Source organism: Pinus tabuliformis, chromosome 1_2 (genome assembly GCF_031772625.1).
Source record: "Pinus tabuliformis cultivar Carrire ecotype Pingquan chromosome 1_2, CPIR1, whole genome shotgun sequence".
Classification (NCBI taxonomy): domain Eukaryota; kingdom Viridiplantae; phylum Streptophyta; class Pinopsida; order Pinales; family Pinaceae; genus Pinus; species Pinus tabuliformis.
Window position 1 is genome coordinate 1,304,893,817 of NC_142298.1, and position 20,623 is coordinate 1,304,914,439.

Genomic DNA, 20,623 nt, shown 5'->3' on the forward strand with positions numbered 1-20,623 from the left:
ATTCAAAGGGGCAGATTGTGTTGATTTCCTTATCTGTTGATGATTTGATTGTTTTTGAAATTCTAATGAATTGGTTGAAGAAATTAAAGTGCAGTTTTCACTGGTATTCGAAATGAAAGACCTTGGAGAACTATATTATTGTTTGGGTCTTGAAGTCTGGAGGGATTCTGGCCAAACTTTTGCTACTCAAGGAAAGTATGTTAGGGATTTGTTGAAGAAATTCACAATGGATCAGTGTAAACCTGCTTTAGTACCTGTTGAGAATTAGAAAAGGTATGTAATTGCCACTTACTTCTTTATCTTTTCCTTTAATTCATAACTTCTTTACATTCTAAATGGTCATATGATAAGGGATTATGATAAAGTTAGAGGGATTTGTGATTAATGTAAAATGACTGATTATTGCCTTTTTCTATGCAGAAAATGAAGAAAATGGAAGATCACCATTTCGGAGGAAAAGACAAGGCAAAACCAACTACTGTCCCTTTGACAGGAAACCGCATCCAGACGAGGAAATCGAGATTGAGCGCATGGGCCAGGAAAAGGAAGAAGAAACACAATATCAGCACAAGAGGATGAAAATATAACTAAAGATTAGAGATATGGTGAATCCCTCAGGATCCTTTGATCCTGAGGGATCGCTACCTTAAGGATATCTATATTTTTGGTATTTCCGCCTGGCCACTATAAAAAGGGACAGCGCTTCTAGCCCAAGCGGCGGATTATTGTTGATTTATAAAATTTGTTGTTGCAATTTGAACTTTGATCATTGACTCTCTTTAAAGAGCGATCACTGTAACTCTGTTTTTATGATTAATACATAAACTTCGTTGTTGTTCCGTATTTGATTCTGGAGTAACTGCAGCAGTGCGTCCCTGGTGGCTAAGGGCCCGACCCTAGTGGATCACTAGCTTTCTGTATCATTATTTTCCGATTACAAGTCGTGTGTGGTTTGATTTCCTTTACTTGCTCTATTCATTAATCTGTTGTTCCTTGAAATTTCATTTACTTGCTTTGTTATATTGAATTCGTATTTTAATAGTAAGATTATTATTTGCAACTGAAAATGTTATACTGTTCATTCTGAAATCATATCACGTTGTCTAATTCGGACATTGTTGTTCATTTAAAGATTGACATTGCTATTCATTTACAGATTGACATTACTGTTCGTTTATAGAGTAACATTGTTGTGCATTTATAGATTGGTATTGTTGTTCGTTTAGCTACGGTTTACCTATAATTGTGATTGTTGTTCATTCGGGTTACTGTTCCATTGCAACTACAATTGTTGTTCCCTTATAACTGTGGTTAATACTTATTATGCTAAATGAAGATTACTGATTCCATCATTCTAGATTCGCTATGTGTTTACATTTGATTAAGTTTGTTGTTCAATATTTCATAGACTTATCTAGGTTTGTCGTTTCGTTCTTGGATTACTGTTCAATTCATTCACTAGTTAAATATTGTTGTTCAATTCCTTTCGGTTACGATTGCTGCTTAATTCATTCCTGTAGGTTAAGCTATGTTGTTTGGTCTTTTCAATAGATTAGTTGCTATTCCTTTTTCTATTAATTGAATTGTCATTTCAGGTATTTGCGTCGGTGTGAAAAGAATGATCTGCAACTGTAGCGAACATTGACTGTTGTTGTCTAGTTCCCAGATTGGAGATCTTCTCTTTGATTGATTTTCATTTGCATCAGTTTACAAAGGAAAGAGTTATCATTACTGCATCCTTGACTGATGATTGTTGAAGTTTCTTAATTGAATGATCTAGTTGCAAAGCATTTAAGTTTCTTGTCATTCCATTTAGAGTTTGTTTCCGGCATTTGTTTACTTTTGTAAAAGCACTATACTACTAGCATTACTCTTGACAAGTGAATGCCTCGGACTGAGTACACTCTTGAGATAACAAATCACACCTAGATTGATAATTAATGTAGGGTAAATAGAGGTTAAAAAGACCCTTTTTACTACTCAACATTTTGGCACCGTTTCCGGGAAGAGTGTAGCCATTTGTTTCTTTTAAAGAGAGAGTAGTGTAAGTACCTGCTAGGAGAGAGTTGGGTTTTAAAAACGGAAGGTAAGAACCTGCATATGGAGCATGTAATAGCTCTACTCCCCTGCCCGCTTTCCTGTAGTTTTTGTTGTTATTTTGGGTAGAAATAAGTATTTGATTTGTGTGCATGACTAAGCAGAACAAGCCTCAAAAGAATCTTAAACCACTACCCAAGTCTGATAAAGCTAAAGGGTTGGTGACCCTTGGCCGATCGACCTTTATAGTTGAAATCCTTAAAAAAAGTAGAATCTCAACCTTCAGTAGGACCTAGAAAAGTTGCTTCTAGACAGCCTACTAGTTCCCTTCAGGCCATAGAATCACCATTTGTAGCCTTTGCTGAGGTGCACAGCCAAACAGAGGAGCAATATTTTCAAGAAATTGAGAATTCTAGCCCAAAATCATTGCAAGAAGGGAACCTTAGTAATCTCTGCGAAGGAAGAGGAGAAACAGGGGAAACTGAAGAACCAAGATCTCCTCTTGGAATAGTTCAGCCATTAAGCAGCCCAGATAAGGGAAGTGTTGTAAAAATCACCCAGAATGAAGTTGAAGAACCTGAAGAGCTAAAATCCCCCCAAACATTAGTTCAGTAAGGAACTCTCATCATCCCAGACAAAGGAAGTGTTGTTAAGGCCATCCCTATTAAGGCCATTCCTGCTCCTCCTAGCCAGCCTAGGAATACCCTCCTAGAAATCCCAAAAGGTTATTGGCACATATTTGACCAAATGGCCCAGAACCAGCAAACCCCCCAAACCTCCACACTGCAATATCCCATTGTAGATATTGTAGTTAATGCACCTATGAAGGCCATTCCTCTCTAGCACATCCCTACATTCCATGGCCTAACATTGAAAGATCCAGACGCATTTTTGTTTGAATTCAATATGTTGTGCAGGGGATACGACTATACCACCTATCCAAAAAAGCTGAAATTATTTCCCTCTACATTAAAAGGGGCTGCTTTACGATGGTTAATGGGATTAGGTGGAGGTTTCATAAACGACTGGGATTAGATGAAAGGTGCTTTCTTTAAAAAAATCTGGATTATTGTAGGTCTAGAGAGTTAAAAAATGAAATATTTCAGATGGTAGCTAGACCTAATGAGACATTAGAAGAATATGTTGAACGTTTTCAGTATAATCTTCAAAGATCTCCTTATACATCATTACCCTTACCTAACAATGTATTAAAAACAACATTAATTAAAGGCATGAAGGAACAATGGGTTGAAACATTAAATATTATGGGAAAATGAGACATTTATCAAGAAAATTTTGCTGACATTATTGACTTATGTATCAGGAGTTCGCGAGGCAGCACAAGGCTAAAACCAGCGGAACATGACAGGTTCACAAGGGACAACAAGATCTTTGGAGGAGTAACTCGTGCAGAAATCGGAAATTTATTGGAGAATTTCAAAACTGATATATTGGGGACTCTGACAATGCAACTCGATATTATGCAAGCGAAACAGAAACAAGCAGAAGCAAAGAAAAATTTGGCAATATTCTGCCCCAGATGCATAAAGAAACACAGCCACAAAGAGTGCCCACTAGATGTAGTTCAAGTATGAACTATCTGCACAAAAGACCACTCTACAGAGAACTACCCCTCACTTCCTAGTTTGAAAGCAGTATACAAAGAAGTGGAGGAAGAATCAGAACCATTGTACCTACTCAATCAACGTCGTCAATGGTAGCTGCGAAAATCAGGGATGTCCTCCGATCCATTTGCCTCTTTCCGGCCTCCGCAATATCATGCTCAGCAATATAATACAATGTGGCAAAGTCAATCTACCTTCTCAAATTGGTCACAACAACCATTTCCTTCATCATCTCCATGGCCGAACCAAACAAGCCAATCTAATTGGCCTAATTTTTCCTACGCTTCACCATATTGGCAAAACAATGCATATCCAACACAATGGTCCCCTCCCACTTCGCAGAGTCAAGCCTAGCAGATAAATTGGCAAAGACCGATGAATCAGCTAGTAGGAACCATTCCACTCCCTCAACCTACCCTATCAGCCCTACAAAAAAATCCGCAGTCCAACTTAAGACCGTAACTCCCAGCTCAACCCAACCCAAACCCAAATAACAAATCGGTTCAATCCGTTCAAATAATCAAAACACCAAAACTAGAAACCGATCTAAGGGAGTGCAATGACCTTCAATTAAGGTTTGGACGCATTATAGAAACCGAGGGAGAAAAACATGCTTATGTTGAAAATCAGTTACCCATAAACAACCATTACAAGAAGAAGATGTGGTCAGACAACAGATTCATGACCAAGCAACCACATCTTCTCCCCCATTCCCAGAACGATTAATCATACCGCGCCCTATAGAACATCCTGACTTTTATATTCTGGGAGAACTAAAGAATTTGTATATAAAAATCCCACTCCTCCAAGCTATCCAAGATATCCAAATATATGCAAAAACCATTAAGGAGCTATGTATTAAAAAACCAAGGAGGAGAATAACAAATAACCCAACAGTCCAAGTAGTTGGCACCCTATCTGATCTGTTATCAGGAAGAGAAGCACTTGTCAAATATGAAGACCTAGGAAATCGAATAGTGACAGTGCAAATCAATGCACAAACCTTTTCAAATGCCTTAGTTGATTTAGGGGCTGCAATTAATATTTTAACAACCACTACTTGTCAAAAGCTAGGCATTACATCAGTAGAACCAACCTCCACCTTATTAGAACTGGCTGACCGATCAGTAGTCAGGCCAGAAGGTACACTACATGATGTCATGGTATCCGTTGATTCCTGGGAATATCTTGCTGACTTTCTCATAATAAACCCCAAAAACCGACTCGATGGACACCCGTTAATTTTAGGCAGACCTTGGCTTGCGACTGTTGATGCTTACATTGGCTGCCGACAAGGTAGTATGACCATAACGAGAGGGAGTAATATCAAGAATTTGGCTCTATACCCTCCAGCCCAGCCAAGTGTAACAATAATAAAAATTAATAAACATCCTGTATCATACCTCACAGAAAACATTAGGTCCCCATTAACCATAGAAGATGCCCTCAATTTTAAAGATCAAACAGAGGATGATGTTATCAACAACTTCATTAATCAAGCTGAACCCAGATCCCATGTACAATGTCACATGATAGAGGCAGCGTTTGACAATGAACTAGAAGAAGATCCTCTCAAAGACACCCATGATCAAACAATAGCCACTACCTCTGTTTCAAACAGCAAAACTATATAGATTGAGCCAGGAAAAACCTTGAACATCAATAATAACCTGACTCCTGAACAAGAAGAAAAGTTGGTCCAACTACTGAGAAAATTGTTGGGTGTGGAGCCTAGTTATCTTTTGTATTCAAAGGTATCGCCACATTGGACCCCCGTTCGAAGTGGGGTGGCAACGCTGCCCGAAAAATATTCGCTGCAGGGGGGGTCAGGGTGGGGGGGGGGGGGGAAGCCCCCCCCTGGCGGGGGGTTTCGGGGGCAGCACCCCTGAAGCTAAGAATAGATTTAAAATTGCCTTGTAAAAGTATAGTAATTTCTAGTCAATCTGGGTCGTTCATTAGGCAGAGATCTGACGATAGAAGTTATGATTAATTTAGGGTTTTTTGCCCTAGAAGGCAACGCTTCACTATATATGAGGGAATTGTATTGTGTCTATGTATATCTATATTTTGAGTGAGAAAGAGAGAGGAGATTGGGAGCGAAGAGGGTGTTACAGCGGATCTGTTGTAGGTTGTATCTCTTCAGTTTGCTACATAATATAAAAGGAATGACTGGTTGTTTCTCCATGGATGTAGCCCAAACTGGGTGAACCACGTATATCTGTGTCTCTCTTGTTTTATGCATTTTTTGTGTTTATATTTCTGCAATATTTTATGTGTTCGATTGCTCCGTAATATATAATTTTCTAACAACTGGTATCAGAGCCAAAGTTCTTTTTTTGGCTAACAAACTCGCAGGAGAGAAGGATTCCTGGTTCGAGTGGGAGCAATGGCAGAAGATGGTAAGTTTAGGGTCGAGAAATTTAACGGCCAAAACTTCTCGCTTTGGAAGATGCAGATGGAAGATTATCTATGTCAGAAAGATCTGTACCTACCATTGGGTGGAAAAACAAAGATGCCAACGGGTATTACAGATGAAGAATGGAACCTTCTCGATAGAAAGGCACTTGGAACAGTGCGGTTGTGCCTCGCAGCGTTGGTCGCCTTCAACATTTCGAAGGAAACAACGATGGAGGGTTTGATTAAGGCGTTGGTGAAACTATATGAAAAACCTCGGCCTCAAATAAGGTATTTCTTATGAAGCGTTTATTTAATATGAAGATTTCGGAAGTTGGATCTGTTGCAGGCCATTTAAATGATTTTAATACTGTTACAAGTCAGTTAAGTTCTGTGGGGGTAAACTTTGATGATGAAGTTAGAGCTCTGTTATTCTTGTGCTCATTGCCAGAAAGTTGGAATGGTTTACTAATGGCCATTAGTAACTCGATTTCTGGATCTAGTACTTTAAAGTTTGATGATGTTGTCGGTGCTATCCTTAGTGAGGAAATACGACGGAAAAGTTCTGGTGAGACATCGAGTAATGCTTTGAGTGCAGAGTCTAGGGGAAGAAAAATGGAAAGAGGAAAGAGCTCAAGATATCACAGTAAATCAAGGAAAGGCATATCCAAGTCTAGATCGGGGATAATCTGCTGGAAATGTGGAAAGAAAGGACACCTAAAGAAAGACTGTAGATCTCGGAAGGGAAAAGAAGGAGATGCACAACAAGAAAACAATCATGAAGCAAATGTGACAGGTGAGGTGTTACAAGATGATTTGATTCTTTCTTTTGAAAATATTACTGATTCCTGGGTGGTAGATTCAGGGGCCTCATTCCATGCCACACCTGATAAGAAATATTTTCATGACTATGTTCAAGGAGATTTTGGACAAGTCCGTTTGGGTGATGATAAACCCTGTAAAATTGTTGGAATGGGTAAGGTTCTTATAAAACAGCAGAATGGAAACCAATGGCTACTAAAGGAGGTAAGGCATGTTCCAGATCTAAAGAAAAATATGATTTCAACAGGGCAGTTAGGTGATGAAGGTTGTGTAACAAATTTCACAGTAAAGCTTGGAAGGTCACCAAAGGAGCCCTGGTAATATCAAAAGGCGAAAAGGTTGGTACATTGTATTTATGCAATGGTATTTCTAACTCTGTTAATGCTTTAACTTCCAAAGGAGCAGATGCAGCATTATGGCATCATAGGCTCAGACACATGAGTGAGAAGGGGATATAATGGAGGTGAATATTGTAGCAACGAGTTTGATAGGTACTGTTCAGAGCATGGAATTCGCAGACAGAAGATAGTTCCAAGAACACCACAAGAAAATGGTGTGTCAGAAAGGATGAAAAGAACAATCATGGAGCGTGCAAGGTGCATGAGATTGCATGTAGGATTGCCTTTACAATTTTGAGCAGACACTATAGATACTGTTGTTTATCTAATAAACAGAGGGCCTTCAAGTTCCCTAGATTGTGGTGTTCCAGAGAAAGAATGGACAGGTAAAAAGGTAAACTACTCTTTTTTAAAGCCTTTTGGTTGTGAGGCCTATGTCCATATTAATAAAGAAAATAGAACAAAGCTTGAGGCAAAATCAAAGAAATGTACCTTTATTGGATATGATGTTAAAGATTTTGGTTATCGCTTATATGATTATGAAAATCACAAAATCATTAAGAGCAGAGATGTAATATTCAATGAAAAGGTCTTGTATAAGAATCAGTTGCAAGAAAAGAAACAGAAAAAAGAAAACAAGGAATACATAGTTCTTGATGAGATCACTGAAAATGTAAAGGTGCCTGAAAATAATAATAATCAATGACCACAACAACAGCAATAGGCACCCCAAACACCTGAAAGTGGTGTTAGAAGATCTTCCAGGATAAGTAGACCCCCTGAACGATACTCTCCTTCATTATATTATTTATTGTTGACTGATTCTGGTGAACCCGAATGTTATGAAGAAGCAATGTAGGTTGAAAGCAGGAAGAAGTGGGAGCTAGCCATGGAAAAAGATATGGACTCCTTAATGCATAACCAGACTTGGGACTTAGTCAGGTTGCCTGCAGGTAAAACTACATTGCAGAATAAATGGGTTTACAGGCTAAAGGAAGAAGATGGAGGAAAACAGAGGTACAAAGCTAGACTTGTGGTGAAGGGGTTTGCACAGAAGAAAAGTATTGATTTTGATGAAATATTTTCTCCTGTTGTTAAAATGACTTCAATCATAACTATTCTAAGTCTAGTAGCAGCTAAAGATTTGCATCTTGAGCAGTTAGATGTAAAGACAACCTTTCTCCATGGGGATTTGGAGGAAGATATATATATGCAGCAGCCACAAGGATATGAGGTAAAAGGGAAGGAGAAACTAGTGTGCAGGTTGAAGAAGAGCTTGTATGGCTTAAAACAGGCTCCAAGGCAGTGGTATCTAAAATTTGACAAGTTTATGTCTAAACGAGGTTATACTAGATGTCACTCTGATCATTGTGTCTATCTAAAAAAAGAAAAATGATGGCAATTATATTATATTGTTATTGTATGTAGATGACATGCTTGTTGCAGGGTCTAACATGCAGGAAATAAATGTGCTCAAAAGAAAATTGGCAAATTCATTTGCAATGAAGGATTTGGGAGCTGCAAAACAAATCCTCGATATGAGAATAACTAGAGACAGGAAAAATTGAAAACTAACATTGTTTCAGAATGAGTACATACAAAAGGTGTTGAAAAGATTTAATATGCACAATGTAAAACCAGTTAGTACACCTTTTGCTAACCATTTTAAACTTAGTAAGGAAATGTGCCCAAAGACCCAAGAAGACATGGATTATATGTCTAAAGTTCCATATGCATCAGCAGTTGGAAGCTTAATGTATGCAATGGTCTGGACAAGGCCTGATATTGCACATGCAGTGGGAGTTGTAAGCAGGTACATGAACAATCCAGGAAAGGAACACTGGATGGTAGTGAAATGGATTCTCAGATATTTGAAAGGTACCACAAGTCAAGCATTATGCTTTGGTGGTTCAAACATTTCTCTATAGGGATATGTTGATGCAGATATGGCAGGTGACAGAGATAACAGGAGGAGCACTACAGGATATGTATTTACTGTAGGTGGAACAGCTATCAGTTGGGTTTCAAAAATCCAAGGTGTTGTTGCACTTTCAACAACAGAAGCAGAGTATGTTGCTGCTACAGAGGCCAGTAAAGAAATGATTTGGTTTCAAAGGTTTATGGGTGAATTGGGTAAGGAACATGATATGGGCACGTTATACAGTGATAGCCAAAGTGCCATTCATCTTGCAAATAACTCAGAATTTTATTCTAGGACTAAACACATACAGCTCAAGTACCAATCCATACAATCAGTGTTGGAAGATGGAGAGTTGAAGCTATAAAAGATACACACTAGCCATAATCCTGCAGATATGCTAACAAAAGTTGTAACCAGGGAGAAACTGAGAATATGCTCAGTTTCAATTCGTCTTCAAGTATGATGAAGAAGATGAGAAACATCCAGGTCCAAAGAGGAGTCATTGTCCAGCAAATGAAGCAGCGGTGGAGTTGCTATAATCAGTCTCCAAGTGGGAGATTTTTGGGTGTGGAGCTTGATTATCTTATGTATTCAAAGGTATCGCCACATTGGACCCCAATTCAAAATGGGGTGGTAACACCGCCCGAAAAATATTCATTGCAGGGGGGGTCCATGGCAGGGTGGCTACGACCTTTGGGGAGTCTCCCCCTGGTGGGGGGTTTCGGGGACAGTGCCCCCGAAGCTAAGAATAGATGTAAAATTGCCTTGTAAAAGTATAGAAATTTCTAGTCAATCTGGGCCGTTCATCAGGCGGAGATCTGATGATAGAAGTTATGTTTAATTTAGGGTTTTTTTCCCTAGAAGGCAACCCCTCACTATATATGAGGGAATTCTATTATGTCTATGTATATCTGTATTCTGAGTGAGAAAGAGAGAGGAGATTGAGAGTGAAGAGGGTGTTACAGCGGATTTGCTGTAGGTTGTATCTCTTCAGTTTGCTACATAATATAAAAGGAAGGACTGGTTGTTTCTTCGTGGACGTAGCCCAAAGTGGGTGAACCACGTATATCTGTGTCTCTCTTGTTTTATGTGTTTTCTATGTTTATATTTCTGTAATATTTAATGTGTTCCATTGCTCCATAATATATAATTTTCTAACAAAAATATAAGGAAGCTTTTTCATGGGATTATCCGAACATGAAGGGAATCGATCCCCAGCTATGTACGCACCACATTTCTACAGAAAAAGATGTTAAACCTATTTGCCAACCCCAACGGAGACTCAACCCTCACGTGAAAGACATTGTGAAAGATGAATTACAAAAACTTATAGATGTAAACTTTATTTATCCGATCTCCGATAGCAAGTGGGTCTCTCCGCTAGCAGTGGTGCCAAAGAAGAATGGAAAGTGGAGGATTTGTGTAGATTATAAAGAATTAAACAAAGAAACCCAGAAAGACCACTTTCCCCTTCCATTCATTGATCAAGTATTAGATACATTAGCAGGAAAGAAATTATTTTCTTTCTTGGATGGCTTCAGTGGATACAATCAAATTTAGATTGCCCCTCAAGACCAAAACAAAACTACTTTTACCTGTACTTGGGCAACATTTTCCTACAGAGTCCTACCCTTTGTCCTATGCAATGCCCCTGCCACATTTCAAAGGGCCATCCTCAACATATTTTCAGATTTAATAAATGAAGGGCTCGAAGTATACATGGATGATTTCACACCATATGGAGATGATTTTGACCCAACACTAGACACATTAGAAAAGGTGCTGCAAAAATGTATCGCCACCAGGCTCTACTTGAGCCATGAAAAGTGCTATATGATGATGACTGAAGGAATCATCCTAGGTCATTATATCTCAGCGGCTAGAATACAGGTAGATCCGACCAAAATTCAAATAATTTTGCTAATACCTACTCCTACCACACATACAAAGGTACACAGTTTTCTTGGATTTTCTGGTTATTACAGGAGATTTATAGAACATTTTTCTCAAATAGTTGCACCTCTATATGCACTAACAGGGAATGTTGATTTTGTTTGGACAGATAAATGTGATCGTGCTTTTGAGGATCTGAAAAATCTTGTGTCAACAGCCCCAGTGCTCAAAGGCCCAAATTGGGACCTGCCATTTCAAATTTCATCAGACGCTTTGGACACAGCTATTGGAGCAGTCCTTGGGCAAGAAGAAGACAAAAAACCATATGCAATCTATTATATCAGCAAGAATTTGTCTCCTGCTGAGCTAAACTATATTGTTACTGAAAAAGAATTCTTAGCTGTAATACATGTTGTAAATAAATTTAGGCATTATATCACTGAATATACTATTTTTTTATATACAGATCACTCTACCATAAAATATTTAGCAAATAAACCTATTACAAATGGTAGAGTAACAAGATGGTTGATTTTATTGCAGGAATTTGACATCACAATAAAAGATCGACCTGGGAAAGAGAATCCTGTAGCTGATTTTCTCTCACGAATGTCGAAGCCAGTGGATGCAGCAGCAGTCGAAGATCAATTTCCAAATGAACATTTATTTGTTGTTACTGTCAAGACACCCTGGTATGCTGATGTTGCAAATTATTTAGCAGTAGGCAAATTACCAAAGCATCTGACCCCTAATGAACAAAAACAGATTGTGCAACATAGTACCCGATTTCCTTGGATTGGGGGCTACATATTTCATACAGAGGCAGATATGCACATCAAAAGATGCATCCATGAAGATGAAATATTTGACATTTTGAAAGTTTGTCACAATGGACCATGTGGCGGACATTTCGCAGATCAAAGAACTGGTCAGAAAGTTTTGCAAACAGGGCATTATTGGCCCACAATCTTCAAAGACGCAGAGAAATTTGTTCAAGCCCGTGACAATTGCCAAAGAGTAGGACACTCTGGACAATCCGATGAAATGCCTTTAAATCCACAGCTAGTAATCGAACCATTTGAGCGTTGGGCGCTCGATTTTTTTGGTCTGATCAACCCATCATCAAACCAGAAAACATATATTCTATTAGCGACAAAGTATGTTACCAAATGGGTTGAAGCAGAGGCACTTCCAAGAGCTACAGAGGACTCTGTGATTCATTTCCTATTCCAAATATTTGTGTGATACGGCCTCCAAAGAGACATAATCACGGACAAAGGACCACAGTTTGCAGGTAATAAAATTGCTGCAACGTTAAAAAATTATCACATTCAGCACAAAATTACCACTCCATATCACCCACAAGCAAATGGCCAAGTAGAGAGCACAAATAAAGTGATAGAGGAAATATTAACAAAAACCTTTGCATCACATAGACGCGATTAGAATTCAAGATTTCCAGAACCCTTGTGGGAATACCAAACAACGTGGAGAAATACCACTGGCTATTCACCATATCAGCTAGTATTTGGAAAGGAACCCATCTTTCCAATAGAGTTTGAAATACAAACGTTAAGAACAACACAGGAGGTCGGTCTAGATTTAAATGAGGCCCAGACTAATAGATTACAACAAATTAACGAGCTAGATGAAATTAGGCTCTTGGCTCTTCAAAACACTGCATTAATCCAATAGTAGAGAGCAAAATGGCATGACGCCCTGATCAAAAAGAAAATCTTCCACGAAGGAGATTGGGCACTCCTATACAATTCCAGGTTTCAGGATTTTTCAGGAAAACTTCAGAATCGATGGCTCAGAATGTATGAAATCCATAAAGTGCACGACAATGGCACTATTACTCTGACTACTATTGACGGATCTGGACATACCTTTAAAGAAAATGGCCACTGAGCGTGACTGTACCATAAACCACTTACTCAGGAATCCTTCTACCAGCAACTCCGAGAAGATTCGGATATGCATATTCTTGCTGAGGAAAAGAATTCTTCCTCGGTTTTGGTTCATCAAGTAAATTCATTGCTTTTAAAACTTTGTACATAACTTTTTTCTATTCTGCTTGTATAAATTACTTTCTGTACAGATTTTTGCATTTCTGCATTTTTTTACATTTTGTTGTTCCTTTCTGAAGGAACAACATTTTCGCTGTTTTGCTATTCCTTTTCGAAGAAACAACACTTTTTCATTTTGTTGTTCCTTTCCGAAAGAACAACATTTTCTCATTTTTGTTGTTCCTTTCCAAAAGAATAGCACTTTAGCATTTTGTTGTTCCTTTCCAAAGGAACAACAATTCTGTCATTTTGTTGTTCCTTTTCGAAGGAAAAACACTTTTGCATTTTGTTGTTCCTTTCCGAAGGAACAGCATTTCCGCCTTTTCGCTTTTCCTTTTCGAAGGAATAGCATTTTTGGATTTTTTTCTATTCCTTTCTGAAGGAACAACATCTTCGCATTTTTGCTATTCCTTTCCAAAGGAACAACATCTTCGCATTTTTGTTGTTCCTTTCCGAAGGAACAACACTTTCGTTTTCTGTTGTTCCTTTCCAAAGGAACGGCATTTCTGCATTTGTGTTGTTCCTTTACGAAGGAACAACACTTTCATTTTCAGCTGTTCCTTTTCGAGGGAACAACATTTCTGCATTTTTGTTGTTCCTTTCTAAAGGAACAACACTTCTATTTTTCTGTTGTTCCTTTCTGAAGGAACAACATTTCTACATTTCTGTTGTTGCTTTCTGAAGGAACAAAACTTTCGTTTTCTACTGTTCCTTTTCGAAGGAACAACATTTATGTGTTTTTGTTGTTCTTTTTCGAAGGAACAGCACTTCTATTTTTCTGTTGTTCCCTTCCGAAGGAACAAAATTTCTGCATTTTTGTTGTTCCTTTCCGAAAGAAAAACACTTTCATTTTATGTTGTTCCTTTCCAAAGGAACAACAATTCTACATTATTACTATTCCTTTCCGAAGGAACAGCACTTCCGCCATATTGTTTTGTTGTTCTTTTTAAAGGAACAACACTTTTTGAGTGCATTCTTTTTTGTTGTTTTGTGTGTGTGTGTGTTTCGTCATTTAGAGGATTTTGTGAATAATGGGTCATTTAAGGCACAGTTATACATTTATGCAAGAATACAAAAACTAGAGGATACTGAGATCAACAAACCAAAGAAAAATCGTTATCTTTAAAGAAATTGTTTTGAATTGATAAAAGAAAAGAGGAAAGGACACAACTATTTATATCACTTTGTTGTCTTTGCTTTCACTAACACTAATTTGATTGATTATTTTTATCATGATGGTTCTTCCGAAATCCCCATAATTCTCTTTGATTATTATTATTGAATAAGAATAAGGGCATATTTTCCTCTATTGAGATGTTCAGACTTCTTCCACCATCCCTACTCTTATGGAGTGTTGAACCACCCTCTGCATATAAATAGGAAAGTGATATATAAAAGAAAAGAAAGAAAAATAAAAGATGCATATCTATATGATTACTAACATGATTTGTCAGATGAAGGATAGGGGGTCTCATCAAGAGCCAGCCTACCATGATCATAAGGAAGAAAGTGAAGTGGCATTCCCACTATGGCCACCATACAAGGGATATGATCCAAGAGACACATCAAAAAAATAAAAAGTCCTTGGAGCAGGAGGTCTCATCACGAGCCGGCCTGCCCACCTTTCACTCCTTCCTGGTGAATGGCATTGTGATTCATCTGGTTACCAAGCCAGCACAATGGCCTCCATTCTGACATCACACAGCACTTTCCTAGGCATACACAAAGGATAATGGTTCCAAGGGTGAAATAAGAAACTTTGTCAAGGTTATGGACACTTGTGGGCAACCTCTGCTGATGGTATTGAAATCATATTTTTTGTACACCAATAGTCATTATAAACCCTTCTTCTTATATCTTTATAGTGATTCCAAATCAGATTATGTTATATAACCTTTTCGAACCTTTGATACATGAAAATCATTTATAAATCAATCATAATGGTTAAAGTGGATAATGACCGCATAAGAACTTTTACTTACGTCAGCTGTCCTATCCTTTATTTTTTGCATCATATCATGACATTTCCATATTTATTAGTGATTTCCATGATAAACCTTGATTTCAGTAATCCGCTCATTTTTGTAAACATGTCATATATCTATACATTGTTCCTTTATTCCAATATACGATTGCAGTTCAACATGCTTCTCCTTTATTTGACAACCGAGGAAGACCTATCACAATTCAGGGGGGCACGGGTGATCTCCATAATTCACTGGCATACGTGTCAACTCATTATTTAGAGGTATTATGACTCCATCAAAACTCGGGAATAGCAAGTCTAATGGTATTGTATTTCCCAACATGCATGGCTTGCTGTTCCAACGCCATTTCTGTGTTTTTCTCTATAAAAATTAACAGTGAGTTAAAGTTTGAACAGCTTGTTGTTCCATCATCTTCTCTGTGTTTTTTTAATAGTGAGCTAAAATTTGAACAGCTTGTTGTTCCATCGTCATCTCTGTGTTTTTACAGTGTGCTAAGCTTGAACAAGATGGGAGGAAGATCAATTCGCAGCGAGCCACAAGTGTTAATGGTCTCTGACGTTGCACATGAAATCTTAGTAAGGGCAGGATGGATAGCCTACCTTAACCATCTACAACAATCTAACGAGACGGTGGCAATTGAATTTCTGCAGAATTTGCAGGAAGATCATTCCATGGTGAGAGGGAGACAAATAGCAGTAACAGATGAGATAATTGCTGAAGTTTCGGGACTGCCAGCCGTTGGACCAGTATGGACCTTGAAAAAGGTGAGACTGCAAGACGCTATAACCATCTTCCAGGATGAAGGGCAGAACCTTACTGTCAAAGGAAAAGGAGTCCTGCCGACAACCCTGGGAGAGCCTTGGGCAGAATTGGCTAGAATTATCCAAAGCTACATCACTTGCGATGGCAGAAAAGACGTGGTAAGACCACGCCATCTCAAACTGTTAGCTGTATTAAAACAAAAATGTGCTATGAATTTTCTTGCGTACTTAAATTTTTTATTGCATGATGTTGCCCGAAGTATAAGAAAATCTCGCCATGTAGAATCAGTAGTAAGCCATCATGGTTTAATTCGGTTGATAGTCAGTTACAGTCTTTCCCAATAGCAGAGTAGTTGGGAAGAATTGATTTTCTCGATAGATGGGGGACTGGCTTTACCAGCCCCAAAACGAAAACACATTGCTAGCACATCAATTAGACCACTAAAACGAAGACAATCTATCAGATTGGCAAGAAGCAGAGGAATGTTGGGAAATTCCCAAGGAAACAGTAGCCAGCCTGTAGAAATACACGACTCAGGAGACGAGCAACCCCCACAACTTCAAGAAGGGGAAAATGAAGAGGAATTAGAAGAAAACGAAGAAGAGGAACCGGAAGAGGAAACTGAGCAATCCGGTCAGGAAGAAGGGGAAGAAGCAGAGCAACGCAGAAAAAGCCCACTACAAAACCCTCTGCAAGAAGATGAATTGGCCCAAATATTGGCCAATATGGGCGAGTATGTCCAACCCCATAGCCCACTCAACCCCGATACCGAAGAAGGATAGAAGGAACACTCTACTCATGATAAGAGTGCATCTGAGGAGATGTGTGATGAGGAGGAAGAAGAAGAACAATCCCAAGAACACTCTGCTCATGATAAGAGCGTATCTGGGGAGATGGGTGATGAGGAGGAGGAAAAAGAACAATCTCAGGAACACTCTGCTCCCAGTCAGAGTACACCCGAAGAAATGAACGATGAAGAAGAAGTAGAAGAAGAAGCTACCTAGGAAATAGCAGAACAAACCAGGGTTTCCTCCCCTGAAAAACCTAATTAGCAGGATGAGAACATTGAAGAAGTGTTCCAAGCAGGAAACATGGAAATTGGCCAAGGTGAGGGTACAATTCCTGAAGCATAAAGCCCAGGCCCAAAAGAAACAGTTGTTCCTTCTAAGAAAACAAATGAAATTAAAAAGTTACGAAAGGAACAGCAGAGACTGCTTAATGTAATTAAACAACTTTGCCAACAAATAAGGGTCCTAAAAATGGGGAGGAACTCAAAAAGAACCCCTGGAGCAAAGCATGCAGCCACCCAGGCGAAACCCCATAAAAAGAAGGTCAAAAGGACTCAAGTCAAACCCGTTATTCAAGACTACAAGGAACAACATGTAGTTGTTACAAATGTAGAAGCACAAATAGAAAACACACCAGTCTATGATAGGGAGTCCAGACAGAGGCATTGTTGAGGGAATCTTCCTGATTCATTGGAGGTTGAAATTTCCCAGATCCAGAATGCAACCAACTTTATACTCATTCTTCTCAGACTTTTGTGAGGATCTCAATTACGAGATCAGTTTTCTGATTTGAGTTGCAGACCTCCAGTTAACCCAGAGGAGGGAATCTTTGGAGAATCATGGGGGAATCTAAAAGATTCCTACAGGCCCAGATTTTGCTGGTGATAGAATTTGATAAATGGATAGTCAATTTTACACCTCTCGATGACACAAATTCAATGGTATAGTCAGTTTTTGCAGCTGATCCTTCTATGTTTTGGCCATTTTCCATATTGGAGTGACGATGTCATATTTCATAATTTGGATAGTCGATCTTACACACGATTTCGATGGTGCATTCAGATCCAGCAACTGAGTATTCTATTCTTCAACCAGCATCAGAGTTGAGGTATATGAAGTGTTGTTGTCATGTACTTCTTTGATCATTTGTTCTGAGATATTTAAGATGTATACGTTGTTTTGATATGCAAAACCAACGTGTATACGCACCTTTTCTAAAGTGAACCTGCGTACAGATCTGTAAATGACGATTTAAAATTTACAACAATTCTGGACTTCAGTTATACCCATATCATCATATTTACAGACTACAACATGCACTAGTTATTCGAATAAATGATCAAAACCACATAAAGATACTTCACTTCAAGCCTTAAGATCTTGACTGATCATTAGATCTTATCCTTCATTAAGCGCTAAGGTTCATCCTTGGTTCAGATCCAGCTATGCACCATAACCCAATAACCTGTATACTAGATCTTGCTCTTCATCAGATATTCAAATACTTAAGTACCTCTACCTAATGATCTTCTCCTCCTTTTATAGTCTTAGGCCTTACTCAATACCATGGACCAAAACCACTTAGGACCAATACTTTGGACCAAATACCTCGGACCATATATCTTGGACCAATACCATGGATCAAAATACCATGGACCAAATACCTTGGACCAAAACTTAGTTTTCCAAGATATACGCGTCTTTCATTCTATGAAAGTGCGTGTGTACGTATACGCTCCTTTTGTTCTATTAACCTGCATGTATACGCTACTTTGTCAAGGTGAACCTGCATATACCTCTCTTTACTCATTCTGTGAAGTTTGATCTGTAACTCTGTGTTGTTAACTTGTTGAACTGTGATTTGTCATCTGAGTGAGTTGCCATCAAGGACAATACCTGTGTCATAGTGCCAACAATCTCCCCCTTTGGACTTGATGGAAACCCCAAGTCACTCTCCCCCTTTGTCATCAAGGGAAAAGGGTTATGCTCCCCCTGAGTACATGCTGAATTCTCTGATACGCTGAAATATGTTGATTGAGCTCCATGATCGAGCCCATGCTCCCCCTGAATATAAGCAAGGTCCGCAAAAAGATGTTCTAAAAGAAGAACATGACTCTATACATACATCATAAATGACCTACCTATCACCAACGACTCATACATACATCCATCTCCCAACCAATTAGTGATATACCAAGTTTGACTCATCCACCCAACCAAGTGGGGATATACCAATTGTTTATACATGTCATGTAGGAATTTACAGGGTAAGTTCCTCAGACAGAACACCAAAGGACACCGCTCACAACAGATCACAGATCAATACACCAGTACTTTTGACGTGGTTAAAACCCTCAAAGAGGGAAACAGTCCATGGCCTGAGCCAACGCGGCCACTTCAGGCAATTTATTAATAAAAGAATGAAAATTTACATAAGCTTCTCTCATGAAAGGTTAACCTACAAATGACCCTCCATGCTCTTTAAATAGAGATCATGGACCAATAGGGTGTTAAGCCACGGATCAAGTGTCGGTAATATCGAGGAGAGAATGAACCGTTGGATCACTACATATCGTGACCGTCAGATTGTAAGTTACAAAATGTACATAGTAAAGAAACACACTTTACCTAACTCTATACTAGACCAAGTTATATTTAACTATTTCCTATGTGTTGGAATATCCTAACATCCCCCCTTAAGAACAACTTGGGATAGGATTGAAGGATTTACGAATATGACACAATAGGAGAAGGAAGGAGGCACTAGAGCCTATCCCCCCTTAGTGACAACTTCCTGAACTCCAACCATAAATCGAATTTTAGTGAACTTTGCCTCTGTGAGAGCCTTTGTAAAGATGTCTGCAACTTGATCATCTGTTGAACAGTATTGCACTTCAAGAACATGGTCGTGGATGAGCTTTCTGATGAAGTGCATGTGCAGTTCAATGTGTTTGTTGCGCTGATGTTGGACTGGATCTTTGCATAGTTTAATGGCACTTTGATTATCACACCAAGGTGTAGTTAGATGTTGCTGCTGAAAGCCAAACTCTGACAGGATCTGATGAAGCCACAAGGCTTCCTTAATAGCTTCTACGGCACCACGATATTCTGCTTCTGCTGAAGAAAGAGAAACGGCACCTTGTTTCTTGCAAGCCCATGTAATAGGTACTAAACCAAGAGTGAACACATAACCTGCAGTAGACTTCCGATCATCAGGGTCACCAGCCCAATCGCAATCAATGAAAGCAACCAATAGAGGAGATGCTTCGGCATTGTAATGAATCCAAAACTGAATTGTACGTCGAACATAACGAAGTATTCTTTTAGCTGCTTTCCAATGACTTTCACGTGGGTTTTTCATAAACCGAGCAACAAGGCCAACAGCAAAGGAAAGGTCAGGACGAGTATGGGTTAGATACAAAAGTTTTCCTACAAGTTGACGGTATAAGGTAGCATCAACTTCAGGAGAAGTACAAGTGACTGAAAGTTTGACTCTAGACTGAAAGGGAGAAGGGGCTGGCTTACAGTCTTCCATGTGAAAATGGAGTAGAATATCACAAGCATACTTGGACTGGGAAAGGGAAATACCTTCCTTGGATTGCAAGACTTGAAGACTAAGAAAATAATGTAAGTGTCCTAAGTCTGTCATTTCAAGCTTCCTTTTAAGGCTATACTTCACATGGTTTATGAGGTTTGGATCACTACCAGTCAGGATAAGATCATCAACATAAAGAAGAAGAATGATAAGAGACTTGTCCACTTTCTTGGTGTAGACAGTATTGTCAGAATGACACCTAGAAAAGCCATTTTCTAAAAGAAATTTATCCATTTTGGCATACCAAGCTTGAGGAGCTTGCTTGAGACCATAAAGGGATTTCTTAAGCCGACATACAAGGCTGGAGTCTATCTGTATAAAGCCAATAGGTTGTTCCATATAGATTTCTTCATGCAAGTCCCCATGCAAGAAGGTAGATTTAACATCCATC